This window comes from Eptatretus burgeri, chromosome 2 (genome assembly GCF_056783735.1).
Source record: "Eptatretus burgeri isolate ZD-2024b chromosome 2, Ebu_testis_v1, whole genome shotgun sequence".
Classification (NCBI taxonomy): Eukaryota; Metazoa; Chordata; class Myxini; order Myxiniformes; family Myxinidae; genus Eptatretus; species Eptatretus burgeri.
Window position 1 is genome coordinate 105,413,310 of NC_140962.1, and position 16,662 is coordinate 105,429,971.

Here is a 16,662-nt window from a genome sequence, read left to right on the forward strand (position 1 = left end):
TAACATCTCGCTTACCTGCTCAGCCACCTCCATCAATACTCTCGGTTGCATATTATCTGGACCCGGAACCTCATCTACTCTTAGATTACCGAGCTGTTCCTTTACTTCCTCCACTCCAACCTGGATCTTCTGTAAAAGTCCTTCCTCACCCCCTCCAAGATAATCTCAGCTATTGGCAATTATCCTGACTGTTCTTGTGTAAAAGTTGAAGAAAAATACCTGTTTAATAACCCTTCCATCTCACTTTCCTCAATGGGCCAACATTGGTCCTCACCTGTTCTTTTCCCCTCATAAACTTAAAGAAAGCCTTGCTATTATATTGTTATGGCTGTGAAAATTCACATTACACCATAAAGGGCCTGTAGGTGAGATATCTCTAAGTACATGTGTAGTTAGCCCAAACCCGTTGTATAGAGGGAATTTATGTGATCCATTCGGGCTGCGATCCTTTGAGTTAGGCGTTTTTCTTTTTCTATCTTTTATTTCAAACACACAACATTTCAACAACCACGCCATCCCCATCACAGCACCAACCACACTGCAACCACGCCACCTCCACCATCGCTTTGCCACTCGCCATTCAACAGGCTCCGTGCGGTTACGATCTCCGCGGAGGAACAAACAAAAACCAACAAGGATGCTCGGTGGGCTTTTCCCGCCTGTTTTTCCCGTCTGACTTCCCCATGCTTTGGAGTGGAGGAAGAGCGATGCAGGTCAAAGGTCAGAGGTCATGTAAAGGTGGGCCTCTTTTTGGGGGAATAATTCTCTGGCTCCGAGCCAAAAACTGACTCCCTCGGCCCCCGGATGGAGCAGGGTGGAGGGAAAGCGTGAGGGAACGCCCTTTTCGGGAACCCTCTCGAAGGAAGGTGGAGCCGAGAATGGGGCGGGGCGAAGGCCAGAGCCCCGGGCGATAAAAGACGGACACGGGCGGGCGCAACGAGCACTTTTTCTTCGTCTTGGCTGGTGGTTCGGTTGGTTTTTGTGGAGACTTGGTCTTCAGGAAGAGGTCCTGTGCCCACGCCTTGGCGAGCGGCCCTGTCACGGAGGCACGGACGGGAGACGCGGCGGCGCCCGTTGCGAGGTGAACCTGTGCGTCCGGACGGGGAGTGCCGGAGAGGGTTCGCCGGCCGCGAGAGAGGTCGGGGCTGGGTGCGACCACCCTGACGGTCGCGGGAGAGGGACTCACCAGCCAAAGGGAAGTCGCGACTTCTTTCTTTCTTTTCTTTGGGGTTTTTGTATGGATCTTGTGGCGCCGTGTCTCGTAAAGTAGAACTGTTTAAGTGTTGCCGTGTGTACGCGTATTCGGTTGTAGCTCTGCATCGTTTCTTTTGTTTTAATTGCTTTATGTGCATTTTGATTGTGTATGGCTGTGAATACGTGCCTTACGTGCTTGTCTGTGTGTGCGTGTGAATAAAATGCTTGCTTGTTGAACTGTGTCCGTTTCGCTTTGTCTTTTCTCTATTGACCCTCCATCTTGCATCATGGAAAGGGGTTCGTAGTGGGTGCAACATCCCAGTAATTAATCGGAACCGTCAAGGCCGACGATAACATTGCTCGGTTATCACTGTAGCACGGAACGGACCGCTTAAGCGGTTCGTGTCCGGAGTCGGCCTGTGGCGTGGTACGATCACCCGGTCGACCATCCGCGCAGGTACTTAGGTAGATCGAATTTGGCGAGCAACCCTATCCTGTGCGGGTGGGCAATTGGCACGGTCGTGGTGGGGTTAAACCCCCACCCATGACTAGCTCCCGGCGTTGTTCCGAGAGGGTCACGACAGAATTATCCGTCCGGTGGGCGACGTGCCGCGATTCGAGTTACGCGGCCATTTGCACGCCGGCGGGCGCGAATTCGCAACAATATTTAACATTCTTAGCCATGTCCTTCTCATACTCTCTTTTGGCGTGTCGAGTTATTTTCTTCACTTGCCTCTTTACTCCGATAGTGATATAAATCTAACTCCAGTCCTGTTATTTTAAACCTAATAAATGCCTTCTGCTTCTCCTTAATAGCATTCCTTATCTCACCACTCAACCACCCTGGTCTCTTTCTGCTTCAAGTTTTAAACCGCATTGGAATGTACTTACTCTGCATGCTACACATTTGTCCTTAAAGGTTTCCCATTTCTCTGATGCTGATTGTCCTGTTGTTAGAGTCTCCCAATCTACATCACCCAATTCTCTCCTCATACCCTCAAAGTTTGCCTTCCTAAGATCTAATAGCCTTACCCTACTATCCTGAACTCTAACCCTCAACAGAATCTTTGCACACGCAATGTTATGGTCACTTGCTCTGAAATGCTCCCCGACCTCCATCTCCTCCACCATATTGGGATCGTTTACTTAAAAGGAGGTCTTACACTGCACTCCCCCTCGTGGGCTTATCTACAAACTGGGTTAAAAAGCAATCCTGGACTAAAACGAGGAAATCCTCATCCGCTCTGCCCTTTCCCTGTTCCTGGACCCAATCTATCCCTGACAAGTTAAAATCCTCCACAATTAATACTCTTCCCTTATCACATGCCCTTTTGAATTCTTCATGTACTCCTTCCTCCTCTTCCTTCCCACCTGGAGCCTTATTAAAGCATCCTCCCAGTATCTTAGTGTTTTTACAATCTCTAATCTCTACCCACACAGAATCCTCAACATTTATTTCTACCTTAATGTCACCCCTTTCTCTTGATACAATGCTATCCTTTAACCAGATTGCTACTCCTCCTCCTATTCTCTCCTTCCTATCACACCGATACACCTTGTAGCCTTCTCATCCTGTCCTCCAGTCACTCTCCTCCTGAAACCATGTCTCACTGACTACAACAATATCGTACTCCTCGCTATATACTTTGGCTTCAAGCTCTTCCATCGGATTATTAAAAATTCTGGCATTGGTATAGAATATATTGTTACGGACCCGCGCCCGCCGGCGTGCTGACGGCCACGTAACTCGAATCGCGGCACGTCGCCCACCGGACGGACAATCCAGTCGTGACCCTCTCGGACTAACGCCGGGAACCAGTCACGGGTGGACCTTTCGGTCTCACCGCGATCGAGCCAATCAGCCCCCGCGTGGGATAGGGTTGCTCGCCAAATTCGACCTACCTAAGTACCCACGCGGAGGGTAGACCGGGCGATCGCACCTCGCCGCAGGTCGACTTCGGACACGGGCCACTTAAGCGACCCGTTCCGTACTATCGGGATAACCGAGTGGTGTTATCGTCGGCCTCGACGGTTCGATTAATTATCGGGCGTATTCAGCCCACTACCAACCCTTTACGTGAAGCAAGATGAGGATTCAATGAAAGAAATGACGAAGCGAAGCGGGAAACAGTTCAACACAAAGCACATTTATTCGCGATGAACGGAAAGCACACATTTCAATTCCACCAAAAGCACATAGAAAAGAAAAACACAATGCAATTTACACAAAAAGCAAATGCGACAATGCAGATCTAATACCGATTACGCGAGCACACGGCAACACTTATACAATTTTACTTCACAGACGGCACCGACAACACATATCCAAAACCAAGGAAAAGAACACCCTCAAAGATGAGGCGGGCCTGAGGCCGAGACCGGGTCGGGCCTACCCGTCTGGTGATGAGACGCGGAGCGGCGATGGTGCCTCAACTCCGCGGGCCTCGCGGGCAGTGTCTGGTAGGGGGTGGGAAAGGGGCCCCCTTGGTCGCACTATCTCAGCGCGGGGGGAAACAGGAGGGGGTTGCTGATGCTCGGGGTATAGAGGATTTCCACTCTGCCTCGAGTCCCGCGACGAGCGTCTCCACCTCGGCCAGGTCGCGCCGTCGGCCTCCCTGGTGTGCAGCTCCCTGCACGACGCGAGCACCCCCTCGTCTGCCCTCGCCGCCTCTCCACAGCTCCGTCCCCTTTTGCTCCGACTCCAACGCACACGACGACGACCAACTCCTTCTTGCTTCTTCTTCCCAACTCCACCGCCCGCGAAGTCTTAACTCTCTATTCTTTTGACTGACGAACGCGGTCGCTTATATAAGCCCCGTGGCTTCGCTCTCTCATCTTTGACCCCCTCCCTTCGACCTTTCACCTCGCTCCCCATTGGCCCGAGAAAAAGTGGGCGTGAATGCTTTTTGATCCATAAATTTGCATATATCGATCGCCCTCCAACGCCCTGGGGGCGGGGCCAAATCGCCCCTCGCTCACCGATTGGACGGAACAAAAGTGGGCGTGTGTCGTTTTTGATCCGTTTTTGAAGTGGAAAATCCGTGGTTTTGTACACGCTGTTCGACGCGCGCCCTGCACGAGTCCAACACCGGTACCCACAAGCCGCGCAAGAACGGTGGCGATGCGACGGTTGCGAGGTGTGACGTGAAGCGGCGCCGCGGTGGGTGGTTGATGTTGTGGTTGGTGGTGGTAACAATGGCGCTTGGTCCAAAATAAAGACAGTAAAAGAAAAACGGCTATCCTGAAGAGTCGCAGCACACATGAATGACATTTATTCCCACTAGACAACGGGTTTGGGCCTAACTACACATATACTTACCGAGATATCTCACCTAAGGGACCTGAATGGTGGTTTGCGAATTTGGTAACCACAACACTACCCCCTCCCCTTTTTACAGACTCGTCCCGAGTCGTCAAATTTTCGTGTGCCATCATGTGTAGTTTTCCCCTAGTACATTTTACCTACGGATCCCTGAGTGCGACATTCATGGTATTCGTGTCCCCAAAATAAATAACCTGAGGGCTGCGTAACTACCTAAACAAACTCACTCACACGGACGACTTAAATAAAATTGCCGGCGCTAGGACAAACATGCCGGGGGCGCACTCATATGTACAGTACATCTTACCCTTAACTTACAAATTTTACACTAAACCATGGCCCAGGATCACTGAACTCTGCAAAAGAAAACAGTTAGCAGGGAGCCAGGCTGCTCGCATGCAGTCTCTGGCTCAAAACAATGCAGGTGACAGGGAACGTGGCTGACTGCTCACACGCAGTCCAAGGCCTTCCCTTTTGAACTGAACGCAGTGAACCACAACGGTGCATGGGCTGCACAAACGCAGTCTCCGTGCCAGCTCAAGTGGCACACGCAATGAACATAACGAATGGATGGATGAATGGATGAACTGAATGCAGTGAACCACAACGGTGCATGGGCTGCACAAACGCAGTCTCCGTGCCAGCTCAAGTGGCACACGCAATGAACACAACGAATGGATGGATGAATGGATGAACTGAATGCAGTGAACCACAACGGTGCATGGGCTGCACAAACGCAGTCTCCGTGCCAGCTCAAGTGGCACACGCAATGAACACAACGAATGGATGGATGAATGGATGGACGCAAACACGGTGCACGGGCCGCCACTGCAGGCCCGTGTTGTCGCTGCCAACAGGGCAGTTCTCGCAGCTTGCAAACTGTTGCCTTGCGGATCCTGGCGCACATGGAAATGAACAGGGGGGGGGGGCAAAGCAAAAATTGAACGGGGCTGGTGAACATGGGCAGTGGGCATGGCATGGCAAAGGCAGCAGGCAAACACAGCCCGCAGAAGAAGGCCGCTGCAGGCAAACACAGCCGGCAGATGAACTGGCCGGCACAGGCCTTGAAGTACCACAGCTGCAGATGATCCGGCCGGCACAGGCCTTGCAGCACACAGCCAGCAGATGAAGCTGGCCAGCTTTTGCCGTCAGTGGAAGTTGGTGGAGGGAGTGCGGTGGTGCTGGCCACTTGGAAGGCGGGCTCGGACCTACCTACCTGTCTCCCTCCCAACCTATCGCCTTTGCCTGTCACTGTACATACCCACTCCCTTAATTTGTGAAAAACCAATTTAGCCCCCACTTATTTTTTTGTTGTTTTTATTTTTACTTCCCCACTATAAATCGTCCCCTAACCCCCTTTATCGTCTTTGTTCGGCTAACCTATCCTGTCACCTCGCCTACTCCCAACCCCTACGTTCCCTTCCCGGAGGGGAATAAGGGAGAGCTAACGTCCTGTGTCGAGGCCCAATTCAAGCCTCAGAATGGCCTCCCCAGAGTTCGGCGATCTAACCCAAAGTGGGTCCAACGGCCCACAACGAGAGCGAGGGGATGGATGGTGCGGAGGGGTACACTTCCTATTCTACCCTATCCATTTAACTGCTAAACTACCCCGGGGCTTTCAACAAGCGCCTCTCGCTTAAACTATTGGTTCTAACAACCCAGATTCCCGTCGCCTGTGTTGGTGTCCTCACAATTTCGGGCCTCGCCCCCCAATTTTCTCTCCGTGCCCTCACACGGTCTCCTGGCTGGGACACGTGGCTCCCTTTGGCAGGCACGACCCTCTGCCGAATCTCCCGCTATGGCACCCCCGGGCACTACACTGCCTCCGAGCCTACCAGCTCCCTAACACCGGGGAGTGCCCCCCATGGCACCTCCCCTGAAACGCACACGTGGCAGGCCGGCCTCCCGGGCCCCTTTCCGAGGGTCACCCGTGCCCACAACACTGCCCACGCGGCTAATGGCGCCCCGGGCCCCCGAACTAAGCAGGCGCACCCGTGCCCACTACGCTATCCCGGCCCCCCATGGGCCCTTGGCCTACCACGGCCGACTAGCCTGGTGCCCGGGGTACCCACTCAGTGATACTCACCTTTCGCAGCCACGCTCCCAAGCCCGTCAACAGGGCTCCTGCACCCCTCCAAATGGGTTTCGAGCCTACATTCCCACCAACAACAAAACAACCTCCATTTTTCAATTTGACTAACCCCCTAACTCAATCTACACTGACCCCGGGGTCCCTTGGGCGGGAGTCACTCCTCCCCCCAATCACTCATCGCACCATGCATTCCCCATTCACTCCACACACACAGACCCGCTGGCCTCACTCACTCAACATGTACACGTACTCACCTCACAACCCACAACTCTTCAACACACACACCGCTGAACTCTGTCATCCTTCTAACTACCTCCCCTAACTAACTCGTGCTCCCACGTCGTCCCTTAAACTATAGCACGTTCTATTTAACCTACGTAGCTAAGCTACGTCCCCTCTACATATTCACTGCCTGTCACTGTCTCCAAATCATCAAAAATCATTTCCCATTTTCCCATCCTAAATCTGGCTACAATCCCTCTAACTAATCCATTCCACGGACTCCATGAGGACTTACCCCTGCCCCATGAAGTCGGTCTAACTAAGCTAACCCTTCCCCCTAACTAGTTTCCATCCTGTGCCCCGGGTCAAGGGGGTCTCCACCCCTTGCCCAGGAATCCTGTGCACCCAAAAGTGAGGCTTGCTTTTTTTTTTTTTTTCATGCGCAGCACCAGCGCGGCAACTCGCGCACTTTGCACCTGCCCGTGACGTCATGCAGCTGCACGTGCACCTCGTCCCTCCTTGGACGGTACCATCCGGCAGAGATACCCCTCCTGCCGGATTCCAACCCCACGTGCAGCCATGGCGTCACCGTGCGCGTAAAAAAAACACAAGCCCCACGTCTCGAGGGGTTCCCCACGCGAACACATGTGCTTTGCCCGTTGGAGCTTAACACACACGATCGCGTGGAGAACCCGTCCGGTCCAAATCCATTATCCTGCCTAAACTTTGTCCGTCCGCGGGATCGGCAAATCCACCGCGTGCGTTTCCGGACCGGGACTTCACTCTCGCAAGCGAGCACGTGGTGGTCTCGTGCGTTGCACAGCACGGACCGCGTGCTCACTGCTGGGTGAACCCAGCACGGTCCCCGAAACAACTACAGCCGCTACTCGGCTTTCTTTCTTCTGTCGCCTTCGTCGTCGCCATTCCACACACGCACTCCCGCGTGTTACGACGCACACACTCCACTCCATCACATTCACACCGGGAGACGCGGCTGCGTGCTCCCGCATGCCAACCGACATCTCCCTCACATACCGCTCTCTCACACACACGGTCTCCCTTGCACTCGGCCGTTCACTCACGCATGCTACCTCCCTCGCACACGTGGCTCCACGCACTCGCGGCCTTTCACTCACTCGTGGTTCCTCATCCACACACCGTGCCTCACTCATACACCGTGCCTCACTCACACACGCGGGGGCACTCAACCGCAGTGTTTCATCCACACTGGCCGTTTCATCCACACACACGGCCTCACTCACACACGGTGCCTCACCCACACACGCGGGGGCACTCACCCGCGGTTCCTCATCCACACTGGCCGTGCTGGGAAGCACGTACTCCGGCACCATCGCTACCACACCACTCACACACGGGGTCGCTTCCACACACGGGGACGCACCCACGCCTTGCACCACACACACAGGGACAACCACACTGGGGATTCGTGTCCCCACAAGAGTCTCCGGGGCCTCTATACCCCCCAAGCTCTCCGTGCACCCGGCCACAGCACCCGTCCCCTCAACCTCGCAAAGCACGACCGAACTCACCTGGTCGTGACTCGCCTCAAGGGGGCAGACTCCCTCCCCTCGTTCCTGGAGGAGGCCATCCAGGTGCTCGCACTGGGTCTCTACACGCTCCGCGAGCTCAACCCCATTGTCCTCCACTACCTCTGTGTGTGCGTCACTTACCCCATCTTCATCGTGTTGTCTCTCCTCTATTTTTTCTATCTCCCGTGTCTCTATCCATTTATAAGTTTCTGTCGTCGTCACCTCGTGTCTCGTCTCACACGTTTTGGTCTCCTCATTTAATTTTTCCCTTTTGGTCACCGTCGATTCCTCTGTCACGACCCTCGCCCAACACGCCCCCCGAATTGTTTTTTCACCCGCCTCCGCCGCGGGCCTGTCAGCCGTTGCACCCCCTTCCAGCTCGTTCGCTCCCACACGTGGAGTCGCCATTCCTATCTCCCTGGTCACGGCCTTCATGCCCGCCTGCAGGCATCGGCCCATGTTCTGCGTCTCACCCCGCAGCTTTTTCGTTTCTTCCTTCATTTGCTGTGTACTTGCATCGATCTTTTGTGCATCCGCATCCATCCTCGCTGTCATAGCCGCCAGCATGGCGAATAGCTGGGCCATGTCGGGTGCGCTTGGGTGAGCCGTTTCGGCAAGGATCAGGGGGTTTTGGAGGAAAGGGGGAGGGGAGGTGTCATACACCGCGGCCGCTGCCGCACCTATTTCGGGCTCTGGGTTCAGTTGGGCGAGTTCATGTTCCTGCACGGGCATTCCATCCTGGGCCATGGATCCTACACATTCTACATCCATTTCTAATACCCCCGGCTCCCGCTCGCCTTGAGACGCCATCTTGCTTCTCTTAAAGGGTTAATTTCGCTCGCTCGTAATTTGGAGGGAATCGGGGGTCGCTTCTCTCACCCCTGGACCGATTCCCGTGAATTTAGCCGGAGACAGGAGAGCCCGTTTTCCTGTTCTCCGATGCCAGTGCCGCGAGGAGGGCGATGAATTTGTATCCCACTCCTGACACCAGTGTTACGGACCCGTGCCCGCCGGCGTGCTGACGGCCACGTAACTCGAATCGCGGCACGTCGCCCACCGAACGGACAATCCAGTCGTGACCCTCTCGGACTAACGCCGGGAACCAGTCACGGGTGGACCTTTCGGTCTCACCGCGATCGAGCCAATCAGCCCCCGCGTGGGATAGGGTTGCTCGCCAAATTCGACCTACCTAAGTACCCATGCGGAGGGTAGACCGGGCGATCGCACCTCGCCGCAGGTCGACTTCGGACACGGGCCACTTAAGCGACCCGTTCCGTACTATCGGGATAACCGAGCGGTGTTATCGTCGGCCTCGACGGTTCGATTAATTGTCGGGCGTATTCAGCCCACTACCAACCCTTTACGTGAAGCAAGATGAGGATTCAATGAAAGAAATGACGAAGCGAAGCGGGAAACAGTTCAACACAAAGCACATTTATTCGCGATGAACGGAAAGCACACATATTCAATTCCACCAAAAGCACATAGAAAAGAAAAACACAATGCAATTTACACAAAAAGCAAATGTGACAATGCAGATCTAATACCGATTACGCGAGCACACGGCAACACTTATACAATTTTACTTCACAGACGGCGCCGACAACACATATCCAAAACCAAGGAAAAGAACACCCTCAAAGATGAGGCGGGCCTGAGGCCGAGACCGGGTCGGGCCTTCCCGTCTGGTGATGAGACGCGGAGCGGCGATGGTGCCTCAACTCCGCGGGCCTCGCGGGCAGTGTCTGGTAGGGGGTGGGAAAGGGGCCCCCTTGGTCGCACTATCTCAGCGCGGGGGGAAACAGGAGGGGGTTGCTGATGCTCGGGGTATAGAGGATTTCCACTCTGCCTCGAGTCCCGCGACGAGCGTCTCCACCTCGGCCAGGTCGCGCCGTCGGCCTCCCTGGTGTGCAGCTCCCTGCACGACGCGAGCACCCCCTCGTCTGCCCTCGCCGCCTCTCCACAGCTCCGTCCCCTTTTGCTCCGACTCCAACGCACACGACGACGACCAACTCCTTCTTGCTTTTTCTTCCCAACTCCACCGCCCGCGAAGTCTTAACTCTCTATTATTTTGACTGACGAACGCGGTCGCTTATATAAGCCCCGTGGCTTCGCTCTCTCATCTTTGACCCCCTCCCTTCGACCTTTCACCTCGCTCCCCATTGGCCCGAGAAAAAGTGGGCGTGAATGCTTTTTGATCCATAAATTTGCATATTTCGATCGCCCTCCAACGCCCTGGGGGCGGGGCCAAATCGCCCCTCGCTCACCGATTGGACGGAACAAAAGTGGGCGTGTGTCGTTTTTGATCCGTTTTTGAAGTGGAAAATCCGTGGTTTTGTACACGCTGTTCGGCGCGCGCCCTGCACGAGTCCAACACCGATACCCACAAGCGGCGCAAGAACGGTGGCGATGCGACGGTTGCGAGGTGTGACGTGAAGCGGCGCCGCGGTGGGTGGTTGATGTTGTGGTTGGTGGTGGTAACAATGGCGGTTGGTCCAAAATAAAGATAGTAAAAGAAAAACGGCTATCCTGAAGAGTCGCAGCACGCATGAATGACATGTATTCCCACTAGACAACGGGTTTGGGCCTAACTACACATATACTTACCGAGATATCTCACCTAAGGGACCTGAATGGTGGTTTGCGAATTTGGTAACCACAACAATATTTAACTTTTCCCTTCCTGAAATTATATTTTCCTGCCTGGCATTACTCATCACAATTACATCATCCGTTCCTTCCTTAATAGTTTCTCCAATCTCCGCTGACCTAAGAAACCCTGAATTCCTTCCTCAATTCCCACTGCAAACCTTGCTGTCCCCTTTCTATTTAACTTACGGCCATCATTCAGGAAACACTCTCTTTGTCCCCTAAATGATTCCCACTGCTTCCTAAATGTAAAACCTTCCTCTCTCCCCCATTCTTCCAGCCATTGGTTGACATCTATTGCTCTGCTCATAATTTCTATATTGTTTCCTAATCTTGGGAGGATCCAGAAAACATGACCTCACAACCCTTTGCTTTCAGCCACTTACTCAATATCCTGTATCTATTTTACAAAACCTCTGAGTAAACGTTCCCTACATCATTCACACCGAGGTGCACCACAACAAACCTCTTCCTGCCGTGACCCGATACAATATTGTTTACCCTTCCTTCAATGTCCCTAACTCCTGCTCCTTTAAAACTGCACAGAATTCTATGTCTACAATCCTTCCTACAGAATGAAGAATCTACATATTTCATTGTCTCATCTCCCACAAAAACTGTCTCTCATACCTCATGTCTACCAATTTCTATTTTGGCACCTCCACCACTGCCTGCACTGCTGCACCTCCACCACTGCCTGCACCGCTGCACCTCCACCACTGCCTACACCTGCTGCACATCCACCACTGCCTGTACCCACTGCACCTCCATCACTGCCTGCACCCTCTGCACCTCCACCACTGCCTACACATGCTGCACCTCCATCACTGCCTGCACATGCAGCACCTCCACCACTGCCTGCACCCTCTGCACATCCACAACTGCCTGTACCCGCTGCAACTCCACCACTGCCTGCAATTTCTGCACCTCCATCACTGCCTGCACCCTCTGCACCTCCACAACTGCCTGTACCCGCTGCAACTCCACCACTGCCTGCACATTCTGCACCTCCACCACTGCCTGCACCTGCTGCACCTCCACAAACGCCTACACCCACTGCACATCGACCACTGCCTGCATCCGCTGCACCTCTGCCACTGCCTGCATTTTTATTTTATATGAGGAAACATATTTTGAAATGAGGAAACATATATAAACGGAACAAACATGAACATTAAAAAAAAAAAATTGAGGATTTGCTCGATACAAATATGTGAAGTAATCATATGTGCAAAAAAAATCAAATTGACTCCTGAAGCTCACCTGGATAAGGAGCAACAGTCATTGATGTCATAAAATAACGAAATTTTATTCATGCGTAAAATCTGGTCAAGTGATTGGTAGAATGTAAACCATCTCGATACTCATTACAGCGATACCCATTTACAGGTCATATTTTTACATGTTTCGAGGTCATGTTTTTACATGTTACAGGTCATGCTTTTACAGGTTACAGGTCAATAATTTACAGGTTACAGGTCAAGATTTTACAGGTTACAGGTCATGTTTTTACATATTTACATCTCATGTTTTTACGTTTAAAGGTCATGATTTCACAGGTTAAAGGTCATGTTTTTACATATTTACATCTCATGTTTTTACATGTTTAAAGGTCATGATTTCACAGGTTAAAGGTCATGTTTTTACAGGTTACAGGTCATGTTTTCACATGTTTACATGTCATTATTTTACAGGTAACGGGTATGTTTTTACAGATTACAGGTCATGTTTTTACATATTCACATGTTACATGTCATGTTTTTACATGTTTACAGGTCAAGATTTTACAGGTTACATCTCATGTTTTTACATGTTTACAGGTCATCATTTCACAGGTTAAAGGTCATGTATTTACAGGTTACAGGTCATGTTTTCACATGTTTACATGTCATTATTTTACAGGTAACGGGTATGTTTTTACAGATTACAGGTCATGTTTTTACATATTCACATGTTACATGTCATGTTTTTACATGTTTATAGGTCAAGATTTTACAGGTTACATCTCATGTTTTTACATGTTTACAGGTCATCATTTCACAGGTTAAAGGTAATGTTTTTACAGGTTACAGGTCATGTTTTCACATGTTTACATGTCATTATTTTACAGGTAACGGGTATGTTTTTACAGATTACAGGTCATGTTCACATGTTACATGTCATGTTTTTACATGTTTACAGGTCAAGATTTTACAGGTTACAGGTCATGTTTTTACATATTTACATGTTACATCTCATGTTTTTACATGTTTACAGGTCATCATTTCACAGGTTAAAGGTCATGTTTTTACAGGTTACAGGTCATGTTTTCACAAGTTTACATGTTATTTTACAGGTTACGGGTCATGTTTTTACAGATTACAGGTCATGTTTTTACATATTCACATGTTACATGTCATGTTTTTACAGGTTACAGGTCATGTTTTTACATGTTTACAGGTCAAGATTTTACTGGTTACATGTCATGTTTTTACATATTTACATGTTACATCTCATGTATTTACATGTTTACAGGTCATTTCACAGGGTAAAGGTTATGTTTTTACAGGTTACAGGTCATGTTTTACATGTTTACAGCTCAATATTTTACAGGTTACATGTCATGTTTTTACAGGTTACAGGTCATGTTTTTACATATTTACATGTTACATCTCATGTTTTTACATGTTTACAGGTCATCATTTCACAGGTTAAAGGTTACGTTTTTACAGGTTACAGATCATGTTTTCACATGTTTACATGTTATTATTTTACAGGTTACGGGTCATGTTTTTACGATTGCAGGTCATGTTTTTATATATTCACATGTTACATGTCATGTTTTTACATGTTTACAGGTCATGATTTTACAGGTTACAGGTCATATTTTTACATGTTTACAGGTTAAGATTTTACAGGTTACATGTCTTGTTTTTACAGGTTACAGGTCATGTTTTTACATATTTACATGTTACATCTCATGTTTTTACATGTTTACAGGTCATCATTGTAATGTCCGGGAAGCAGTGAGGCACGGAGAGTCGTGAGGGTTGTCGTAACTCTGTTTATTGCGTTCCCGGATGTACACTACTGCCACCCCTAGTGGGCGAGTCATGATATACGAAAACCCAATCACGTGATACAGCACACTCCTCCTCTCGTAAAATGACAATTCAAATGATGAAATGACAATTATAACATGACCAAACGAAACCAATCAGCATCCAAAATCCTCCAAGTACCACGGCCGTCTCCTGACCCGCCTCGGACGGGCAGCGATGCCAGACGGCCCAAGTTCAGACGCCTCCCGGCGAGGTCGAGGTGACACCCTCGCCGGACTTGCCCCATCCGCAACAACAACCGCCCCCGGCCGACAAGCTTGCTCGTTGTCCTCGGGCAGGACTGAATCCGTTGAACACCCCGTGGGCGTCGGCACATCCGGCCCTGGTGATACAACGTCTGGCCACGGCGACATCAAAGGTGGGGGTCCCACATCGCTCGGCACGGGGGGTGGGGGGGTGACGCTGAACAGCGATCATGCATTTGGTCCACGTGCCGCTTCCACACCTCCCCACCATCAGTCCGCACCATGCAATTCGCTGGCCCCAGCACCACAGAGACCACAGCCGGCACCCATTTGGAACTGTGGAAATAATCGCGCACCATTACCCGCTGTTCCACATCAAAACCGTGCAGCAGCGTCGGGTGCGACACCGCCCCATTCACCGACCCTCCAGGTCGCAGCAAATCCAGTCTGGACCACAATGCCCGTCCATAGAGACGAATGGCAGGAGAATCGCCCGTAACAGGATGAATCGCGTTCCTGTATTGGAGCAAAAAGACATCGACCACCGTCTGCACAGGTGCAACACCCCCCCCTGCGCAAAGCCCGTTTCAACATCTTAACAAACGACTCAGCCTGCCCATTCGTCGCAGGATGATACGGTGCGGACCTTAGATGTCGAATACCATTTTGACGCATAAACTCATCAAATACACCTGCGATGAACTGCGGACCGTTATCAGAGACCAGAACCTCGGGTAATCCTTTATTAGCAAAGATCGTCCGCAGTTTTTCTCCTGTAATGTTTGCTGATGTATGCTGCATCACTACAACCTCTGGCCATTTAGAGAATGCATCGATCACAATCAAAAACATTTTGCCATTAACTGGCCCCGCAAAATCCACATGGACCCTCTGCCAGGCTCTGGCTGGGGTAGACCATAGTCCCGAAGCTTGACGTGGGTTATCAGCATCTGTCTGGCACGTGGTGCAACGCTTAACCAACTGCTCAATGTCTTTGTCCAACCCCGGCCACCACAACAGGCTACGAGCAAGACTCTTGGTCAGCGTTTCTCAACCGGGGGCCTTTGGCCCCCCAAGGGGGCCATCGGCCTTCGACCGGGGGCCAATGAGAGGACGCCGAAAAACTGCGATTCAGAATGCAGAAGCTTGTAATGTACAATTAAGGTGACGAGTCTCAGGTCATAGTGTCAATGTAAAAAGGGTAGATGAGTTTAACCACGATTTTAAAAGAGAAGGCGGAGCCCACAGAGCATTCATAGCAAACCAATGTTTACAAAAACGTTAGAATTTTGTTTTTTTCAATTTTTTTCTCAGATGTCGAATGTTCGAAAATGGAATGAGTTTGGATTCATGAATGTCAGTCGAGACGGCGTGGACTGCGCGCAATGTCTGCACTGCTCGGTCCTGATGTCAAATGCATCACTACGTCCTTCCAAACTTTCAAACCATCGCGACAAGATGCATCCCGGAAGGAAGGAAGATAATATCGACGCTCTGTCTGCGAAACGATCACGATATGACCGTGAAGCGACACTTCCCAAATTTGGATTCCGGCCAGAAGAAAAACCTGCTCTTCAATCCAGCTACGAAGTGGCATACCGAATTGCGAAGTGCAAGAAGCCGCACACTATTGCTGAGGACCTTATCAAACCATGCACAGAGAAAATGGTGGAATTGATGATCGGACCAGAGGCGAAAAAGAAGATCCAGCAAGTTTCACTCTCTAATGACACGATCCGACGACGGATTGACGACATGGCCGCTGATGTGTGCCGTCAAGTTTGCTCCGAAATCAAACAAAGCACGCTCCAGGCCAACCGACACCGCCCTGGAGAGCCAGTTGATCGCCTTCGCTCGTTACGAGAGAAAGGGAAAGATCAAGGAAGAGTTCTTGTTCTGCAATACCCTACCAACCACAACGACAGCGGCAGATATCAAAGCTATTGTGGACTCTTTTTTTTTGAAGCTAATGGACTCGGTTGGCAGAATTTCAAGCACATTTGTACTGATGGTGCCCCAGCGATGGTCGGCATCAGAGGAGGGTTCGTCACGCTTGTGAAGAACGAATGGCCCCATGTGACGTCCTCCCACTGTTCACTACACCGATACGCTCTTGCGTCAAAGACTCTTCCGCCTCGTTTGCTGGAAGTCATGGACGTCACGGTCAAAGTGATCAACTTCATTCGTGCGAAGGCCAAAAATTATCGGCTCTTCCAACTTCTGGCCAACGAAATGGGAGCGGAACATGTTGGACTTCTGTTCCACACCAAAGTCCGTTGGCTATCGAGGGGGAAATGCCTCTCTTGGCTGTATGAACTCTGGGTTGAGGTGGAAATCTTCATGCGAG